At 44.6% G+C, this 20485-nt stretch overlaps 1 protein-coding gene across 1 annotated transcript in view; it reads right to left on the bottom strand.

Moving 5' to 3' along the window:
* LOC115186729 (uncharacterized) overlaps positions 1 to 20485 on the bottom strand; it is a 79569-nt gene that overhangs the window by 28496 nt on the left and 30588 nt on the right. The gene's annotated exons all lie outside the window — the stretch shown is intronic.

Raw genomic sequence — 20485 nt, 5'->3', positions numbered from 1 at the left:
TGGCAGGGTGTGTCACAGGCTGGCTCAAAGAACAACAGGAGAGGTAGAGTCAGGCGCAGGAGACAGAGAGTTCGTGACCACACTTCTTTATTTGAAGCAACTGGATGTGGTCGTCAAAGTATAGGGGCGCAGCCCTTAAATATTCTGCGATGGTGTACACAAAGAAAATAAACCACTGGCAGAAGGAAAACTCAGTACACGTTCTTTTCGCACACAAAAAAACCCGGACAAGCAACACAATCATGTACAAACACATACATCCTACGCTAACCTAAATAACCCCCCCTTACTAATGACAAACCCAAAACAGGTGCGTGCCTACCTAGACCTAACCAAACGAAAGTGAAACAAAAAGGGATCGATGGTAGCTAGTAGGCCGGCGACGACGACCGCCGAGCTCCGCCCGGCCGAGGAGGGGCGCCACCATCCGTCACTGTCGTGACAGTACACCCCCCCTGACGCGCGGCTCCCGCAGCGCGCCGACGCCGGCCTCGAGGACTCCCCGGAGGGCAAGGCGCAGGGCGATCCGGATGGAGGCTGTGGAACTCCCGGATGAGCGCTGGGTCCAGTATGTCCTCCACCGGTACCCAGCACCTCTCCTCCGGGCCGTACCCCTCCCGGTCCACGAGGTACTGCAGGCCCCTCGCCCGGCGTCTGGAGTCCAAGATGGACCGGACTGTGTACGCAGGGGGCCCCCCGATGTCCAGGGGGGGTGGAGGGACCTCCCGTACCTCATTTTCCTGCAGCGGACCAGCTACCACCGGCCTGAGGAGAGACACATGAAACGAGGGGTTAATACGATAATAAGAAGGAAGTTGTAATCTGTAACATACCTCGTTTATTCTCCTCAGGACTTTAAATGGCCCCACAAACCGCGGACCCAGCTTCCGGCAGGGCAGGCGGAGGGGCAGGTTCCGGGTCGAGAGCCAGACTCTCTCCCCTGGGGTGAACACGGGGGCCTCGCTGCGGTGCCGGTCAGCGCTCGCTTTTTGTCGCTCCCTGGCTCGTTCCAGGGATTCCTGCACAGCGTTCCAGGTCTCCCTTGAGCGCTGCACCCATTCCTCCACCGCAGGGGCCTCCGTCTGGCTCTGATGCCATGGCCCCAGGACCGGCTGATAACCCAACACACATTGGAATGGTGACATGTTGGTGGAGGAGTGGCGCAAAGAGTTCTGAGCCATTTCGGCCCATGGCACGAACCTTGCCCACTCCCCTGGCCGGTCCTGGCAGTAGGACCGCAGGAACCTGCCCACCTCCTGGTTTACCCTTTCCACCTGCCCATTACTTTCGGGGTGAAACCCCGAGGTCAGACTGACCGAAACCCCCAGTCGCTCCATAAACGCCGCCACACTCGGGACGTGAACTGGGGGCCTCGATCTGAGACGATATCCTCGGGCACCCCGTAGTGCCGGAAGACGTGGGTGAATAAGGCTTCCGCGGTCTGCAGGGCCGTAGGAAGACCGGGTAACGAAATCAGATGGCAGGACTTAGAAAACCGGTCCACAACGACCAGGATCGTAGTTTTGCCCTGAGACGGCGGGAGATCGGTCAAGAAATCCACCGCCAGGTGGGACCATGGTTGTTGTGGAACCGGGAGGGGTTGTAATTTCCCTCTAGGCAGGTGCCTGGGAGCCTTACTCTGAGCGCACACCGAACAGGAGGAGACATAGTGCCTCACGTCCCTCACCAAGGTGGGCCACCAGTATCTCCCACTAAGACCATGCACTGTCCGCTCAACCCCTGGGTGACCCGAGGAGGGAAGCATGTGAGCCCACCGAATCAGCCGATCGCGAACACCGAGCGGAACGTACTTACGACCCACTGGACACTGCGGAGGAGTAGGCTCCGTCCGTAACGCCCGCTCGATGTCCGCGTCCACCTCCCAGACCACCGGTGTCACCAGGCAGGAGGCTGGAAGTATGGGCGTGGGATCGGTGGACCGTTCCTCGGCGTCATGGAGACGAGACAATGCGTCGGCCTTAGTGTTCCGGGAACCTGGGATATACGAGATGTTAAACCGAAATCTCGTAAAGAACATCGCCCACCTGGCTTGACGCGGGTTCAGTCTCCTCGCCACCCGGATGTACTCCAGATTGCGGTGGTCAGTCCAGATGAGAAAAGGGTGACGTGCCCCCTCAAGCCAATGTCTCCACACCTTCAGGGCTCTGACCACAGCCAACAGCTCCCTGTCCCCCACATCATAGTTACGCTCCGTCGGACTCAACTTCCTAGAGAAGAAGGCGCAGGGGCGGAGTTTGGGGGGGGCGCCCGAGCGCTGGGACAGCACGGCTCCTACCCCAGCCTCGGACGCGTCCACCTCCACTATGAAGGGCAAAGAGGGGTCCGGGTGCGCCAGCACCGGAGCGTCGGTGAACAAAACCTTCAGACGACTAAAGGCCCTGTCCGCCTCCGCGGACCACTGCAACCGCACCGGGCCCCCCTTCAACAGTGAGGTAATGGGAGCCGCCACCTGCCCAAAGCCCCGGATAAACCTCCGGTAGTAATTGGCAAATCCCAAAAACCGCTGCACCTCCTTCACCGTGGTGGGAGTCGGCCAATTACGCACGGCTGAGACGCGGTCACATTCCATCACTACCCCTGATGAGGAAATGCGATACCCCAAGAAAGAGACGGCTGGTTTGGAAAACTCACATTTCTCAGCCTTGACGTATAGGTCATGCTCCACCAGTCGCCCAAGCACTTTACGCACCAGAGACACATGCTCGGCGCGTGTAGCGGAGTAGACCAGAATGTCATCGATGTACACCACTACACCCTGACCGAGCAGGTCCCGGAGAATCTCGTCCACAAAGGATTGAAAGACTGCGGGAGCATTCTTTAACCCATACGGCATGACGAGGTACTCATAATGGCCAGATGTGGTACTAAATGCAGTTTTCCACTCGTCCCCTCCTCGGATACCCACCAGATTATATGCGCTCCTGAGATCCAATTTCGTGAAGAAGCGCGCCCCGTGAAATGACTCCATCGCCAAGGCGATGAGAGGTAGTGGGTAACTGAAACCCACTGTGATGGCATTTAGACCTCTATAATCAATGCACGGGCGCAGACCTCCCTCCTTCTTCTTCACGAAAAAGAAGCTCGAGGAGACGGGTGAGTGAGATGGCCGAATGTATCCCTGCCTCAAGGACTCAGGGACGTATGTCTCCATAGCCGCTGTTTCCTCCTGAGACAGGGGATAAACGTGACTACGAGGAAGGGCAGCGCCCACCTGGAGGTTTATCGCACAGTCTCCTCGTCGATGAGGTGGTAATTGGGTCGCCTTCGTTTTACTGAAGGCGATAGCCAAATCGGCATACTCTGAGGGAATGCGCACGGTGGAGACTTGGTCTGGACTCTCCACCGTAGTCGCACCGATGGAAACTCCTATGCACCTGCCCGAGCACTCATTTGACCACCCCTTAAGAGCCCTCTGTCCCCACGAAATCTTAGGGTTGTGAGTGGCTAGCCAGGGAATCCCTAGAACCACTGGAAACGCTGGGGAATCGATGAGGAAAAGACTAATCCGCTCCTCATGACCCACCCGCATTACCATGACCAGAGGCACAGTGACCTCCCTGACCAGCCCTGACCCTAGTGGTCGACTGTTTAGGGTGTGCACGGGGAAGGGTTGGTCCAACTGGACCAGGGGAATCCCTAACTTAGCCGCGACCCCACGGTCCATAAAACTCCCTGCTGCGCCTGAATCGACTAGCGCCTTAAACCGGGAGTGAGGGGAGAAACAAGGAAAAGACACTGACACATACATGTGACGTACAGGGGGCTCTGGGTGATGCTGGTGCTGACTCACCTGAGGTGTCAAAGGAGCGCTCTGCCTGCCGTCTGGACTCCTAGGGGAGTCTCCCCAGCACCGGTCCACAGTGTGCCCTCTGCGACCACATGAGGTGCAGGAGCAACCTCCCCCTCCAGTCTTCCTGGCTGCTGCCCCCCCTATCTCCATAGGCGTGGGAGCAGGAGGGCTGGAGGGTGGAATGAGCAGGGCCCGGGTCGGACGTCCGCGGGCGGCCAGCAGATTGTCCAGTCGGATGGACAGATCCACCAGTTGGTCCAGTGTGTGGGTCGTGTCCCGACAGGCTAATTCCCGGCGGACGTCCTCCCTGAAACTACAACGGTAGTGATCTATAAGGGCCCTCTCATTCCACCCTGCTCCCGCGGCCAGGGTCCGGAACTCGAGAGCGAAATCCTGCGCGCTCCTCGTCTCCTGCCTCAGGTGAAACAGCCGCTCACCCGCCGCTCTCCCCTCCGGGGGATGATCGAATACTGCCCGAAAGCGGCGGGTGTACTCTGGGTAGTTGTCCCTGGCTGAGTCCGGACTGTCCCACACGGCGTTTGCCCATTCCAGGGCCTTACCCGTGAGACAGGAGACGAGGACGCTGATGCTCTCCTCCCCCGAGGGAGAGGGACGAACGGTCGCCAGGTATAACTCCAACTGGAGTAAGAAGCCCTTACACCCAGCGGCCGTCCCATCGTACTCCCTGGGGGGAGCGAGTTTCACCCCACTGGTACTGGGGGCTGTGGGTGCTGGGGGGGCGCAGGTTGTTGGCCTGCCGCGTTCGGAGGGCCGAGAGCGCGTCGGTCCCAGCTCTCCAGGCGCGCCAACACCTGATCCATGGCGTTCCCCAGCCGGTGGAGCAGGGTGGAGTGTTGGTCTACGGTTTCCTCCATGGACAGGGCTGGCGCTGAAGCTCCTGCTGACTCCATTAAGTTGGGGTACGTGATTTCTGTCACGGGCTGGCTCGAAGAACAACAGGAGAGGTAGAGTCAGGCGCAGGAGACAGAGAGTTTGTGACCACACTTCTTTATTTGAAGCAACTGGATGTGGTCGTCAAAGTATAGGGGCGCAGCCCTTAAATATTCTGCGATGGTGTACACAAAGAAAATAAACCACTGGCAGAAGGAAAACTCAGTACACGTTCTTTTCGCACACAAAAAAACCCGGACAAGCAACACAATCACGTACAAACACATACATCCTACGCTAACCTAAATAACCCCCCCTTACTAATGACTAACCCAAAACAGGTGCGTGCCTACCTAGACCTAACCAAACGAAAGTGAAACAAAAAGGGATCGATGGTAGCTAGTAGGCCGGCGACGACGACCGCCGAGCTCCGCCCGGCCGAGGAGGGGCGCCACCATCCGTCACTGTCGTGACAGGGTGGGTGTGAAGCCAGAGACAGCAGTGGGGTCAAACTGTAGACCCTAGTTCCTACATTTGAATATAAAAATTGATTTTATCAAACAAAACTATGCTACATTTGATCTGTCAGGATGACAAATTAGAGCAAGATTACTGAATGTAAGTACATTATCTACCTTCAGAGGTGAATGTATCAAACCAGTTGCAGTGCTAAGTGTTTTGTATTGTCCTCAAACAATAGCATGTATTTTGTCTTCTGTAAATTGGACAGTTAGATTAACAAGGTTTTAATATTTCTGCCCATATAAGACATGTCCATGTCCCGGAAAGTTGGCTGTTGTAAACAACATTTTCTAGTCACATTATCGTATATTGAGCTAACAAACGTCCCAGTTTAGGGACACCAATTCCAGCCATATCAGCAATGTTGTTTTTTAAAAGCAGTAAATGAGGCTGAATGAACTGTTTTGCTGCCAGACAAGGTTCCGCTGATAGCCAGGTGTAGAAGTGGTAAGACGTTGGGACTGCTTTGGGACAGCTTTGTGTAGGCCCTAACAGTTTGTGGGCACTGTCGCCGTTATAGTGCAATTAATGTGTTGTGTAGTGGCTTTGCTGGCATGCATCCCACTTTATTTTTTTTTGCTCCACCAAGATTTACAGTTGAAGTTGGAAGTTTACATACACTTAGGTTGGAGTCATTAGAACTCGTTTTGCAACCACTCCACAAATTTCTTGTTAACAAACTATAGTTTTTCCAAGTTGGTTAGGACATCTACTTTGTGCATGACACAAGTCATTTTTCCAACAATTGTTTACTGACAGGGTTATTTCACTTAATTCACTGTATCACAATTACAGTGGGTCAGAAGTTTACATACAATAAGTTGACTGTGCCGTTAAACAGCTTGGAAAAATCCAGAAAATGATGTCATGGCTTTAGACATAAGTCAGGAAGTTAAAGCATTGTCTCAAATGGGTCTTCCAAATGGACATTGACCCCAAGCATACTTCCAAAGTTGTGGCAAAATGGCTTAAGGACAACAAAGTCGAGGTATTGGAGTGGCCATCACAAAGCCCTAACCTCACTCCTATAGAAAATTTGTGGGCATAATTGAAAATGCATTTGCGAGTAAGGAGGCCTACAAACCTGACTCAGTTACACCAGCTCTGCCATGAGGAATGGGGCAAAATTCCCCCAACTTATTGTGGGAAGCTTGTGGAAGGCTACCTGAAACGTTTGACCCAAGTTAAACAATTTAAAGGCAATGCTACCAAATACTAATTGAGTGTATGTATACTTCTGACCCACTGGGAATGTGATGAAAGAAATAAAAGCTGAAATCATTCTCTCTACTATTATTCTGACATTTCACATTCTTAAAATAAAGTGGTGATCCTAACTGACCTAAGACAGGGAAATATTACTTGGATTAAATGTCAGGAATTGTGAAACTGAGTTTAAATGTTTTTGGCTGAGGTGTATGTAAACTTCCAACTGTACATGCTAAAATCGCCCCTGTCCCACACAGACTCAGAACCCTTTTAAAACAGACCCTGGGGATCATCAGTCCAGTGGGGATTAGACTATAGCCTACTAGAATATAATATAACTACTTCATGACTGGGGGGGAAAATGTATTGTGTTGTCAAAATATTTGTAACCCCACGCCCCTAGTTGCAGCTGCTCAGTACTCTTGAGGACATTAGATTGATGAATGGCAGCAAAGGTTTGCATAATGTTTACACAATGTTTATTTGCTTTACGCCACAGTAACATCCAAACATAAGTGGGGCGATACATCCAAGTAAGTCAACAATGTGTTTTGGAGTTTTAGTCATTATAGATTTTAGTCATATAGAAACCGTTAACAAGACCATGAGTGGGTGTTTGCACATGCATGGGCCCTTTTGTTTTTTTTTCTTAGTCTTCCTGGCTCTGTCTGGCTGGCTGGGCTGTATCTGGTGCTTCTGTTGAAGGTGAGCTGTTCTCATGCCTGCCATGCATGTGTTCATCAAGTTGATCTCACCATTTCATTTGTGCATTTTTAATTCTATAAAAATTATTTGTATATTAAAGCACAGTGGGGATGTAGAGTAATGTTTTGACCCAGACTGATCTAAAACTAAGTGTAGTAACTGATATTTAATGTTGTCGGAGTACTGTTTAACTAGCTCTCTTCCTGTTGTATTCATCTCTCTGTCTTGCAGCTCAGAAGACCTCCCCTGTCTGTTACCTCTGTAACGATGATAACTGCCCAACCGTCGAGTATGTTTATGACCATTTGACGGCTAATTTGACTCTGTGGTCGCGAGGTAAAATGTCTGACCTCTCTCCCTGCCCCACCACCTCCCCCACGCAATCTGGAAAATGCTTGTTGTGTGTTGAGAACCAGAAGGTCTACACTGTGTGTGACTCAGAGATCATCAAGCCAGTCTTTGAGAGCCAAGGAAATTCCATGCCTATTATCAAAGCCAGTGAGTTTCTGTGAGGGCCCATGACAGTACAACCTGGCAAGAGGATAGTCAAGAGGGAACAAACAAAGCAGATTTCAGGAAATGGTCATAGGTGTCAATTTATTATTGCTAAGGTGCTATTGGAAGTTGTAGTTTATTATACAGTATGGTATATTGCTTTATTGTGTCTCAAACCAGTCACTGCTATGAGCATTTCCCAGCTGATCCAGACCTCTGTTGTGTAGGGACTCAATTCCTGTACTGTCAGTACAGATTGCACGAGCATTGTTTCAACTGATTGGACGGGTGAGTGCCATTCAATATTCAAACTGTATTTCACTTTGTTGTTCATCGAGGAATTTCTACAAATCTATTCTGAAGATCAGCAATCTGTAGTAGTGGATAACAGTCTTAGATGATGATTAGTGTTCTATGTGTTCAAATGCTCCCCTGTCCTCCTGTCCCACAAACAGATCCAAATGTCCCCACTTCCACCCCTGGTGGTACTGGGAGGTTATCTAAGGAAGAAGAGATCACTATTGGCATTTTAGCTGCTACCCTCGCCTTCCTTGCCATCCTCGTCATTGTTGCTTGGTGCTACAAGGACCAGATTAAGTAAGCAGGCGGTTGACGGGCTAAAATACATGTCCCCCTCTATCGGAGAATACAGGTTTAACAGTCGTGTTATACAGGCTTTTATACAGTCACTAAGCCTGGGCACCTAACCTGACTCATCATTTAACTATATTGTTGCCTTCTGTGTTTTTAAAGAGCTGTATGAGAGAATTACACATTATCATCAATGTGCTCTTTTGGCAGATTTATTTGAGTGATTGTCTTTTCAGGTGTCTTCCAGTGGCCCCTCCAGCAGTCAAATCAGGGGAACCCCAGTGCTATTCAAATTAACTGAAGAAAGAGTTTGATACCATCAGCCGAGGAAGAGTTGGACGTGCAGGGAATAGGGGTGTGCCAAGATTTGAATATCTCAGACATTTACCCTGTTAGAAATGTATTGGATATGTCCTATTTAAACCTATGGTGTGTATTTAACCTGCAACTGGAGGGGACGGTGTTCTCTTAAGTTCAGATGACCTTCAGATGACCTTCAGCTCTATCAGCCAGGTGGCTGTGTAGCTGTCACACTGTCTCCCCATCACGTCGGGTTGTCAGTTTGATAGCTTTAACTCTGCACATTTACAACAGACACGTTTAAAAACACTGCTTCAAACTAATCATGGTCTAGATTGAAGACCATTAACAGTCAGTTGACTAGTTTGTTTACCTAAGCAGCCCATATATTTATCCCAGATTGTAAATACAATAAGGTATCATGTCGTACTGGAGTCAGGGAGGTCAACAGGAAAACTCCTGTTCTGTTTTGGTATTTACTGTTCATATCCATAGTGACCCACTTGAAACAAATAGACATTTCTGTATCTAAGTTTGGTGTAAATTGACCTGTACAGTTGCTCTGTGTTCGGCTGAGAGACTGCTGTGGGAACAACCATGACACAGAATACTGGATTAAAAGTTGAAACACTTTCAGTGTGTATAAGATATGGACTTTGGTCAATAGGAATGGAACTCCTAAAACCTGTTCCCTCTCCTGTCCCTCTCCTCTCCCTTTCTTCTTCTTTGGGTATGGCCTCACCAGTTTTATAAACAGATCTTAACAGATGTGATTGTACTGCTATTTATGTGCTGTGTAAATAAACACATGCCCAGCCAGCGATCCCAGGTCTTTGGTGTTTATTCTGAAAATAGACAAGGAACGAGCACATAAGATGAGCATCACTTGCACCAGGATATTGATGGCTGTAGAATCCCTTGCATGTAAATAGTAGACTGGGCTTTGTATAATCAAATAGAACAATGACAAAAATAGGACGGAATAGATTATGCATGAACTGACAATACACAGGAAAGAACTTGAATTCATTTTGACATGACTATCTTTGATGGTTTTGTAGTTGGCTAAGTAGACTGTTAATATGTTTACAAGAAACCCATAAAATGGCAGAAGGACAAGACCATCTTGATCAGTCCAGATCGCTGTCTGATGAGAATATATGAACTCAAACATGTGGCCCTTGTATACAGTACTTTAATCTGCAGGCCTCTCCCTGGTCCACCTCTGCAGAACACTAATCACTATCTTTACAGTACAATGTAAATACTAGCAATCGTAAAAACATAACTTCATATGTTCAAATAAAGCATATCTAGCCCTCCTCACAGCTAGCATGCTGTTCCCATAGGCTTCGTCATTGTGCTAACACTAGTTAGATTTGGCTCGCAAAACTACCTCTAACTTCCGTCATACTGGATGTAGAAACATAAAAATGGTATTCACAAGTTAATCTGACTCCCAAACTATCCCTTTAAGGGACCAGGTTGGAAGTAGTTTTGGACCAGGTTGTTGTGAGTGTCTACAACAGGCAGCAGACACCCCACTAGGACTGTGTGAAAAAGAGAGAACTCTGTTACAACTTCACTCCATCAATCACATTTCATTTTGTCATTGTTGCATCAGTGGCTCAGCGGTCTAAGGCACTGCATCTCCATGCTTGAGGCATCCCTACAGACATTCTGGTTTGATTCCAGGCTGTATCACAACCAGCCGTGATTGGGAGTCCCATAGGGCAGCGCACAATTGTCCCAGCGTCGTCTGGGTTTGGCCTGTATAGGCCGTCATTGTAAATAAGAATTTGTTCTTAACTGACTTGCCTAGTTAAATATAGATTTTTAAATCAGTTAGGCTATTGTGAAAGATAAATCAAACCAGGAAATCTCTCCACAGGCAGAATGTATCTATGCATTGTTGGAGAGAAGCAGCATGTAAAAAAACTGAACAGCAGACTAAATTGTTGGTGGAATGTGAGTGTTATTGTGTTGTGGGGGAAGTGAACAAACATAACATAAAATGCTTGAATTGTGTCTGAGAGTTACACTCAGATGCTCCACTAGGCAAATATACTGTCTCCACTCTCCACCCTTAAGGAGTACCCTGGCTTTCAAACCGGCTCGTGCTTGATTGGACCTCATGATTGGATCTCATGTTTATACAAATATGTTGATAAAATCTGATGTAAATCAGTAAGTGTGTAATATACACAGTTTACAATGCGAACGCCCAATAAACTACAGATGCGGAAAGAAAACCCACTTTTTTTATTTTACAGTGACCGATGTCACTTTGTAACAAGTGTAAAAGTTGCATGCAAAAATGTATCACCATGCTGTAAAATTACCACTTACAGGATGCGCAGGTCAGTTTACACAACATGCCAGAACCAGAAGTTGTAGGAATAATCATTTTAACTAACCGAGACGGCGATATAGTTTCGGTACAGTATGTGGAGTCAACCGTGAAAAATCTAGCCTACTAACCCTTTGGTAGGCGGTGTTGTGGTCGATGATGAATGGTGGGGTGACCTGAATGATTTCATGCGATTGTCACTTTCTCCAGAGTCCATAGAATGGGTAAGGCCTCTGGGAATAGGCCACTGGCTATTATTGCATGTTTTGAACATTTTAAGCAAAATGAAATGGCGAAGAGCAGGGGCAGTGAACTCACACTGATTTTGGAATGAATGATCACTTCCCTACGGATATCAATGAAAGGAGGAAAAACTGTATCCCATTATGAAAGAAAAGCCTTACCTGAACCAACGAGTCTCCTCGGTGATGGATAAACTTTACGTCAACGGGCAACTGTATCGGGACTCTAGAGTAACTCTGGCTATTTTAATCCAATGTTCAAATCGGAGTTTGTAGTGTATCATGACAACTTCAACTATAACGAATACTTGTTCTTTTGATCTTAAGTTAACAAGGAAAGGGCTGCATATAGCTCAAGTAAATGTATGTCGCCTTTCTAACAAAATACATGAGGTTTTGAAGTTGATCAACATAAATAATATTCATAATTTGGCTTTGACCTAAATGCATTTGGATGCCTCTGTAAATGATGGGCAAATGAACATTCATGGATATAGTCTACTGAGAAGGGACAGGAATAGGAATGGTGGGAGTGTAGCACTGTACATTCAGAATCAGATACCTTTTAAGAGAAGGGATGACCTTAATGTATGTCAAGTAGAGGCACTATGGGCTCAGGTACATCTGCCTCACCAGGCACCCATATTGGTAGGATGTGTGTGTGTGTGTGTGTGTGTGTGTGTGTGTGTGTGTGTGTGTGTGTGTATAGACCACCTAGCTCTAAGGTGTCCTGTCTGGATGATTTATACACTGGGTTTGACCAGGCCACAGACAGTAACAGAGATGTATTTATCTTGGGTGATTTTAATATAAATTGGAAGGATCACAATTCAAATAGAACTAAATTAATGAGATATGCCGAGAGCTGTGGTTTGAAACAAATGGTTAATTATACTACTAGATCATCAATTAAGTTAGGTCACCGTTCAGACACATGCATTGATCTGATTTTCTGTAATATACCATTGCAATGCTTAAAAGCCAGATCAATGCCCGTGGGCTGGACATACCATAATATTGTGACCATAACAATGAACACTAAGGTTCCAAAGAAACCCTCAAGGATTGTGGTCAAGAGAAATGTAAAACATTTAATCACGAGCTATTTCTAAATGATTTGGCTGCTGTTCCCTGGGAGCTGATTTATCTAGAGCAGGTGTGGGTAACTCCATTCCTCATGGCCTGACTGGTGTCACACCTTTTCTCCATCCCTGGCAAACACAGCTGATTTATCTAGAGCAGGTGTGGGTAACTCCAGTCCTCATGGCCTGACTGGTGTCACACCTTTTCTCCATCCCTGGCAAACACAGCTGATTTGCTCACTGATTTGCTCACTGAGGTAATGGACCATCATGCCCCAGTAAGAAAGAGTACAGTTGTGGCTCGTCCATCTCCATGGATTGATGAACTGGGTGAGGCTTTTTCTCAAAGAAATATGGCAAAAGTCTTAGCAGCCAAATTTAAACTAGAAATTGATTAACGGAATTATAGAAAACTACGTAATTATGCAGTTAAATTAAATATAAAGAAGTGATTGTAAAAATGATTAAAAAAGGTATGGAATACATTTAAAGGCTTACTTGGTACATCTCTCATCATACCCATCTAGTGTGGAGGTTGATGGGAGAACAATAACAAAACCAGGTGATATTGCCAATCTTTTTATTTTTTACAAAGAAAATGTATTTACTGAGCAATAATGTCAACACCCATTCTTCCAAACAAGCTATTGTCCAATGGATTGATAATCATATTATGAGCGAAAACAAACTGCTCTTTTAGTCTACAAATGGTGTCAGTACAGGTGTTAAACATTGGGTAATTGAAGTTGTTACCCGATGGTAAATCTATAGGTTATGATCTTATGGACAATGTTTGACTTCACTATGCTGCTCCCCAGATTTCAGCTCCACTGAAATACATATTTAATTGGTCACTGTAAAAGGGTACATTTCCAAATGTATGGAAGCATGCTAAACTGTGTCCAATCCGGAAAGACAGCAAAGAACCCATTACTCCTGCCAATAGTCGACCAATTAGACTACTCCCTTCACTCAGTAAGATATCGGAGGGTATTGTGAGTAGACAAATATGGGAGTACATGGAAAAGAATAATCTGATCACAGCCAATCAGCATGCTTATCGCAAATACCATTCCACTACCACTGCATTTGTTGACATGACTGACCAGTGACTCAATGCTATGGATAATGATACTATTTTTTTATTTTAATGCAGCATTTGAATTAGTGGCTCATGAAACAATTATTGCATTATGGGGTTAAGGAGGCAGCATTGAATTGAGTACAGTCATATCTAACTGACAGGAAATAGTCCACCTATATCAATGGGTCACTTCTTTACTTAATATATACCAACGACCTTCCCTATGCCTTACCAGAAACTCAAGCTACTATATTTGCAGATGATACTACAATTTATACAGCAAGACAATCGGTTCAACAGGTACAGCAGGCTCTACAAGTAGATCTGGGAAATATCAGGTTGTGGGTTTGCCAGAACAAACTTGTTTTGAACACCAAGAGAACCAAGTTTATGTTGGTCTGTTCCACCAGGAAAAGGCCAACAGCATGGATAAAATTAAGTATGGGGGGGATACAAATTGAGGAATTGGCAGAAACCAAACTACTAGGGGTGCAGCTAGACAACTGCTTATCAATAACTCATCTATGTAAAAAATAATACATACACAATTTCGAGACTCATAGCAAAGGGTCTGAATACTTATGTAAATAAGTTTAGAATTGTTTATAAATTCGTAACATTTTCTAAACCTGTTTTAGCTTTGTCATTATGGGGTATTGTGTGTAGATTGAGTTTATTTTATTTAATCCATTTTAGAATAAGTCTGTAACATAACAAAATGTTAAAAAAGTCAAGGGGTCTGAATACTTTCCGATGGCACTGTGTGTGTGTGTGTGTGTGTGTGTGTGTGTGTGTGTGTGTGTGTGTGTGTGTGTGTGTGTGTGTGTGTGTGTGTGTGTGTGTGTGTGTGATATATCAATATCAATGTTGAACAGGCTACGGAAAGATGGATGCTATAAAGATGAAAGTCCAGGAACCACGGGATAGGGAAAGAAATGTGTGTATGCAATTAGGAGGGACACCAGGGGACAGATGGTCCAGGGAGGGAAAGCTTCAAAGCATTTCTAACCTTGAGGGAAAGGAACAGGCGAGCTCGGGATAGCGATAAACAGTGTGAGAAGTCTATGGGGGATGCAGGTCACCAACAGTTTGTGTGTAAATGCATGTGCGTAAGAAAGCAAGAACTATATAATGACTGTTTTGTTATCCTGACCTCAGAACGTTCTCTGAATAAAGCTACAGATACCTTTTGCAGAAAGCTGAGTCCTTGCCTAATTATTTTAACCCATTGTCTTACAAACCTTGGGCATTAGTCAAGGCGAATTGATTATTGATTATTATCATCAAAGATATAAATTCCTTTAACAGTTTTGTTCTAAATTAAATGTAGATGTATATTTTATAGAATTAGCTATGCCGTCTGTGATTGGTTCTGATGGGTTAGAATTTGATGGCTGGGTCTGATCCACACCGGTCTGAATACCAGATTAATTAAATATTCATAATTTAAGAGATTGTCCTGATATTTATTATACCCATGGATAACATGCCTTATTTACACAATCAATACATCGGCAGTCTTTCAACATAAGGCAACAATATTTATGGGACACATGAGCAGGAGATTAACTTGGTCATAAATGTTCTTCATTAAAGATGATCACAAATACTGTGTCGGTAACTCTGCATTATTGTAGGCCTGTAACTTATTTTGAACAAAAGCCACGGAACAGAACTATCTTATGAATGAGTCACTCAGCTTTATGCTGACACATATCACACTTGATTCGAGTCATTCAACATTAGTCATAACTGTATTTTAAAATAACGAAAATGGCCCATAAAATGGCCCATAAAATAACACATAAACAAAATATATGAGTAATAAAATGGGTTATAATAATATGAAAATAGGCCTATTAGGCTACATGGTGATACATTGGTTATAGCCTACTAAAACTAAATAGGCCAAGCCTATGTTAGGCAACCAAAACAATATGTTGTGTTGCACTTCACAGCACCGACCTCCTTATCGACGACAAACGACGTCCATGCAGAGGATTTGCCCTTAAGTTTTTCCTCCACGTAGGCCTACTCTTTCCCCTTCCGTTTCTTATTCACATCGGAAAAAATACTCAATCTTTCATACTCTCACTATAAGAAAAAAGTGCAATTTGTGAAATGTGCCAACTTCTCTGATCGTGGAAGGCAGGATACCGGAGCAAGGTTGCCCTAGGCTGTATGTCAGAGAGAGACTCTAAGAAAGGCATAGTAGACAAATTAAAGCTGCTGTTTTATTCAGGTTAGAGGACAATTCAGCCTAGCACATTCAAACACGTGAGTTTATATACTATTTAATTTTATCACTTGACTCGATCGTTCGATCAGATGCTTATAGAATGTACTTAATTCTCATAGAAATGTACAGTATCTGATTATTCTGTTTCAACATAGAAAAGTATTTCGCAATTATCATGTTGAATTCATTATCGCGCAGTTTGTTTTCTAATTTTACTGGTAATGTATAGGGCAGGCTATCCTGTAAATGTCGATTTCTAACGGTTTAATTTATGTTAATATCCAATAGTTGCATTTGTCATAGGGCAACTGTATTATCAGTTAGCCACCACTTAGCTTTTTTCCCCTGAATTACTGCAACGGTCACTTACCGGGAGCATGTAGGCTTTAGTTAGGAATGCCATCAAATGTTATTTTTCGCATACACATATTTAGCTGGTGTTATTTCGGGTGTAGCGAAATGCTGACCAGACCGGACACGTCGCCTGCGCAAGTCTCGCAAAATAAATTTAGAAATCCATGTTATTCAATTATTGCACCCACACTGTTCGCGCGCGCCAACGAGCGTCTGCGATGCCAAGGGCTAAAATAGAACTCCTTTCTATTTCTGATGCAGATCGCGCTGCAAGTCCTGCCTCTCCCATCTCCTCATTGGTTTATAGAAGCAGGTACCCACATGTCATCTTCTCATTGGTTATACCCACGTGGGTGATTGAAAGACGAACAGTTTTGCCGGTTGTCGTGGTAATACTATTAAAGTGTTGATGGATCACAATATAAGTTCAAAGATGAAAAAGCCTGGAAGGAGGAGAGATGACTAGGAACGATTCGGTTGGCTGTACGGTGGCGCACGCGCGCAGCCGGTTTGGGTTCCGTGTATGGTCTTAGCTCCAACAATGCAGTAATATCTGATAACACAAGCAAAATCTAAAGTAAAATGACTACGTTCATAAGTTCCATGACTACGTTCATAAGGCAGCAGTCTCTGAGTACCAAGTGGTAGCCGGCTAGTGACAGTGACTAAAGTTCAGGGCAGGTTACGGTGCGGAGGCCGGCTAGTGACAGTGACTAAAGTTCAGGGCAGGTTACGGTGCGGAGGCCGGCTGGTGAGAGTGACTAAAGTTCAGGGCAGGTTACGGTGCGGAGGCCGGCTAGTGACAGTGACTAAAGTTCAGGGCAGGTTACGGTGCGGAGGCCGGCTAGTGACAGTGACTAAAGTTCAGGGCAGGTTACGGTGCGGAGGCCGGCTAGGGGTTCATTTTTAAGTCTGACTGCCTTGAGATGCAAGCTGTTTTTCAATCTCTTGTTTCAAACTTTGATACACCTGTACTGACCGCGCCTTCTAGATGGTAGCGGGGTGAACAGGCCGTGGCTGATGTCCTTGATTTTCTTGGCCTTCCTGTGACACCGATTTCTGTAGGTCCTGGAGGGCAGGCAGTGTGCAGCACCGTCTGAGCTGTCTGGAGAGCCCTGCTTGTCTAAAGGGTCAGATTAAAATCGAATAGATCTGCAATTTCCAAATGAGCTGGATTGTAGCGTTTTTTTTATACCCTCAAAGACTAACCAGGATAAATGAAGGTGGAAATGGTCCTATTAACCTATTATAAAACAGATAGCTTTAGGATAGTTGAGATTCAGACGAGGAATTTGGAAACCATGGGGCTAAAATGTATATCCCTGAGATTGGTTGATATCCCACACTTTTTCCTGTTTTGTATGTTATTTTAGGCTCCAGAGTGGCGCAGCGTATTTTAGGCTCCCGAGTGGCGCAGCTGTCTAAGGCACTGCATCTCAGTGCTAGAGGCATCACTACAGACACCCTGGTTTGAATACAGTCTGTATCACAACCGGCGGTGATTGGGAGTCCCATAGGGCAGCGCACAATTGACCCAGCGTTGTCCGGGTTTGGCGTCATTGTAGATAATCATTTGTTCTTAAAACCTCTACAGGATCAGTGTCCCCCCTCAAGCTAATGTAGACTAATGTGATTAGCATGAGGTTGTAAGTAACAAGAACATTTTCCAGGACATAGACATATCTGATATGGGCAGAAAGCGTACATTCTTGTTAATCTAACTGCACTGTCCAATTTACAGTAGCTATTATAGTTAAATAATACCATGTTATTGTTTGAGGAGAGTGCACAGTTATGAACTTGAAAATGTATTAGTAAACCAATTAGGCACATTTGGGCAGTCTTGATACAACAATTTGAACAGAAATGCAATGGTTCATTGGATCAGTCTGAAACTTTGTGCACACACATACACACACTGCTGCCACCTAGTGGCCAAAACCTATTTTGCGCCTAACCTGGAATAAATAGTACATTGTTGCCTTTCTCTTGCATTTCAAAGATGATGGGGGGGAAGAAAAAAAAATGTTTTTCTTTGTATGATCTTTTACCAGATCTAATGTGTTATATTCTCCTACATTAATTTCACATTTCCACAAACTTCAGTGTTTCCTTTCAAATGGTATCAATAATATGCATATCCTTGCTTCAGGTCCTGAGCTACAGGCAGTTATATTTGGGTATGTAATTTTATGCTAAAATTGAATAAAAAATTGTCCCATCCTTTTTAATGGACTTGCCTAGTTAAATAAAGGTTACATTTAAAAATATATATATTTTTTTATGAGTACGTGTCACATCAGTTTGCAAACAATGTAAAACATATATTTATAATTGAGTTAATAAAGCCGCATACAAACATGGTCTCTTTTTTTGTTTTCTTGAGTAAGGTAGCTTCAAAATGTAGGTGTTTCAGCCTAGTTCAGTGCTTTCTGTCTGGGTGGGGGATGTATTCTAGTTGCGCTGTGATTGGCTCAGTGTTCTGTCACTCATGGTGACGCTACGTCGCCGCCAAGTCTTAAGGGTAGAGCTAGAAAATTCAAGTCCTTTGGGTGCTGCCATAGAGTTACATTAGAAGTGCCCATCCAAGAATGCTCAAGATTATTGGCCACAGATAAAATTACGTCAAATCAACTTATATCTACAGTAGCTTTGATTGGACTTTCAAAATTGTAGCTAGCATTCATCATGAATCAAGTCAAAAATCTACTGGCAAATCCTTTTTAATCCTTGTCATATGAATAGAAAAAATGAAGAGAAGTTATAGATAAAACATTTCGGTGCTCATCGGCCACTGGACATAAACATTACATAACAAGTTGGAAATCGCAAATTCAACAATGAGTGGTTTGGAAGGAATCAGTGACAGTGGCTAACTGCATGCATTGCAAAGCAATCACTAGCCTGCTATTCAGTGGAGAGGCTGTGTGGTCCCAAATCTGGGATTAAGTGGCTCTTTTCCAAGTTTAAAATTATAAACATTCAACATTGGCCATGCTGTCAATGGAGCTTGATTTGTGCCATGCTCAAAACAACTGTTAACTTTGACAACATTTTCCCAAGAAGGACCGCCGTGCCACCTTCCTGTTCAAGTGAGCACAGCACAACAAGGTGAGTCCAAAAATGTATTGTATGCTGCTGCATAAATTATGTAATATGCCAGGGAGATATGTATACTGTAGTTAAAAAACTAATACTAAGTGTATGTTGTGTAGTGAGATGTTAGTAGCCCATGTGCCTTACCCTAATCATTTGGTATTTTTACCCATCTTAATTTCACCTACTGTTCTGACTTGGTGCACATGTAGCCTATAACCTGTTTTAGAGAAATGCAATCATTGAATATTGTAAAAGATTTCATTGTTTGCTTATGCCCCTTTATTTATCCTACAGTTATGACTTGGTGTACAAGGAGAACACAGTAAGAGTGGCACATGTTCTGTATTCTGTCGCTGTACATTTCAAAAGTGCAAAACAAATAGTTATATTGACTATGTCCGTCCTAGCTCGCTCATGAATGTCTTAATCGAAATTACGGATTGTCTCTTATCCTCTTAGAAACCACAATTTCTTGATACTATTTAAACAGAATGGTATTAGGATACTAAGCAGCTTGCATAGCTGAAGTAATTTCCTATAAAACATGTTCATTGTCAGAAAACTGATGATGACGGTCTATGAGAGTGTTTGTTATCAGATTGGGAACATGCTGTTTTGGAGGGGTCTTGCTTGGCCAGAAGTGTGGATGGAATCAAATTTGCTGGCGACTCACCGTTACGTTTCTGAGCTTCTCTCTTTCTGTAAGAAGTGGGTTGACTTCCGGATGGAAGTTATGAAACAGTTGGACAGTAAGGGCCAAATGAAGTGAACGGGAGCACAAGAAAACTGACCCACACAAGCTAAAAATAAGGACAACAATAGTTAATACTACTATGGCTGACCCTGTAAAACAACACATTTCACTGCACCTTCTGTATCTGAGTGTACAAAACGTTAGGAACATCTGCTCTTTCCAAGACAGACTAACCAGGTGAATCCAGGTGAAAGCTATGATCGCTTATTGATATTACCTGTTAAATCCATTTCAATCAGTGTAGATGAAGGATTTTTAAGCCTTGTGACAATTGAGACATGGATTGTGTATGTGTGTCATTCAGAGGGTGAATGGGGAAGACAAACTATTTAAGTGCCTTTGAACAGGGTATGGTAGTAGGTGCCAGGCTCCGGTTTGTGTCAATAACTGCAATGGCGCATACTTTTAGAGGTATTCAAATTATTATTCCTACAACTTCTGGTTCTGGCATGTTGTGAAACCTAACCTGCGCGTGCAGTACATGTAATTTTACAGCATGGTGATACATTATTGCATGCAACTTTTACACTTGTTACAATGTGACCTTGGTCACTGTAAAAAATGGTGCGTTTTCAATCTCCCCTGTTTCCGCATCTGTAGGTTACTGGGTGTTCGCATTATAAACTGCATTGTAAACTGCATATATTACACACTTATTGAATTACATCAGATTTTATCAACGTATTTGTATAAACGTGATGAGATGTCTGTTAGGACCACCATACATTTGTTTTAAATGTGTTTTTAGGACTACCGG

Source organism: Salmo trutta, chromosome 3 (assembly GCF_901001165.1).
Source record: "Salmo trutta chromosome 3, fSalTru1.1, whole genome shotgun sequence".
Taxonomy (NCBI): Eukaryota; Metazoa; Chordata; class Actinopteri; order Salmoniformes; family Salmonidae; genus Salmo; species Salmo trutta.
This window is presented reverse-complemented; position numbering and strand designations above follow the sequence as displayed.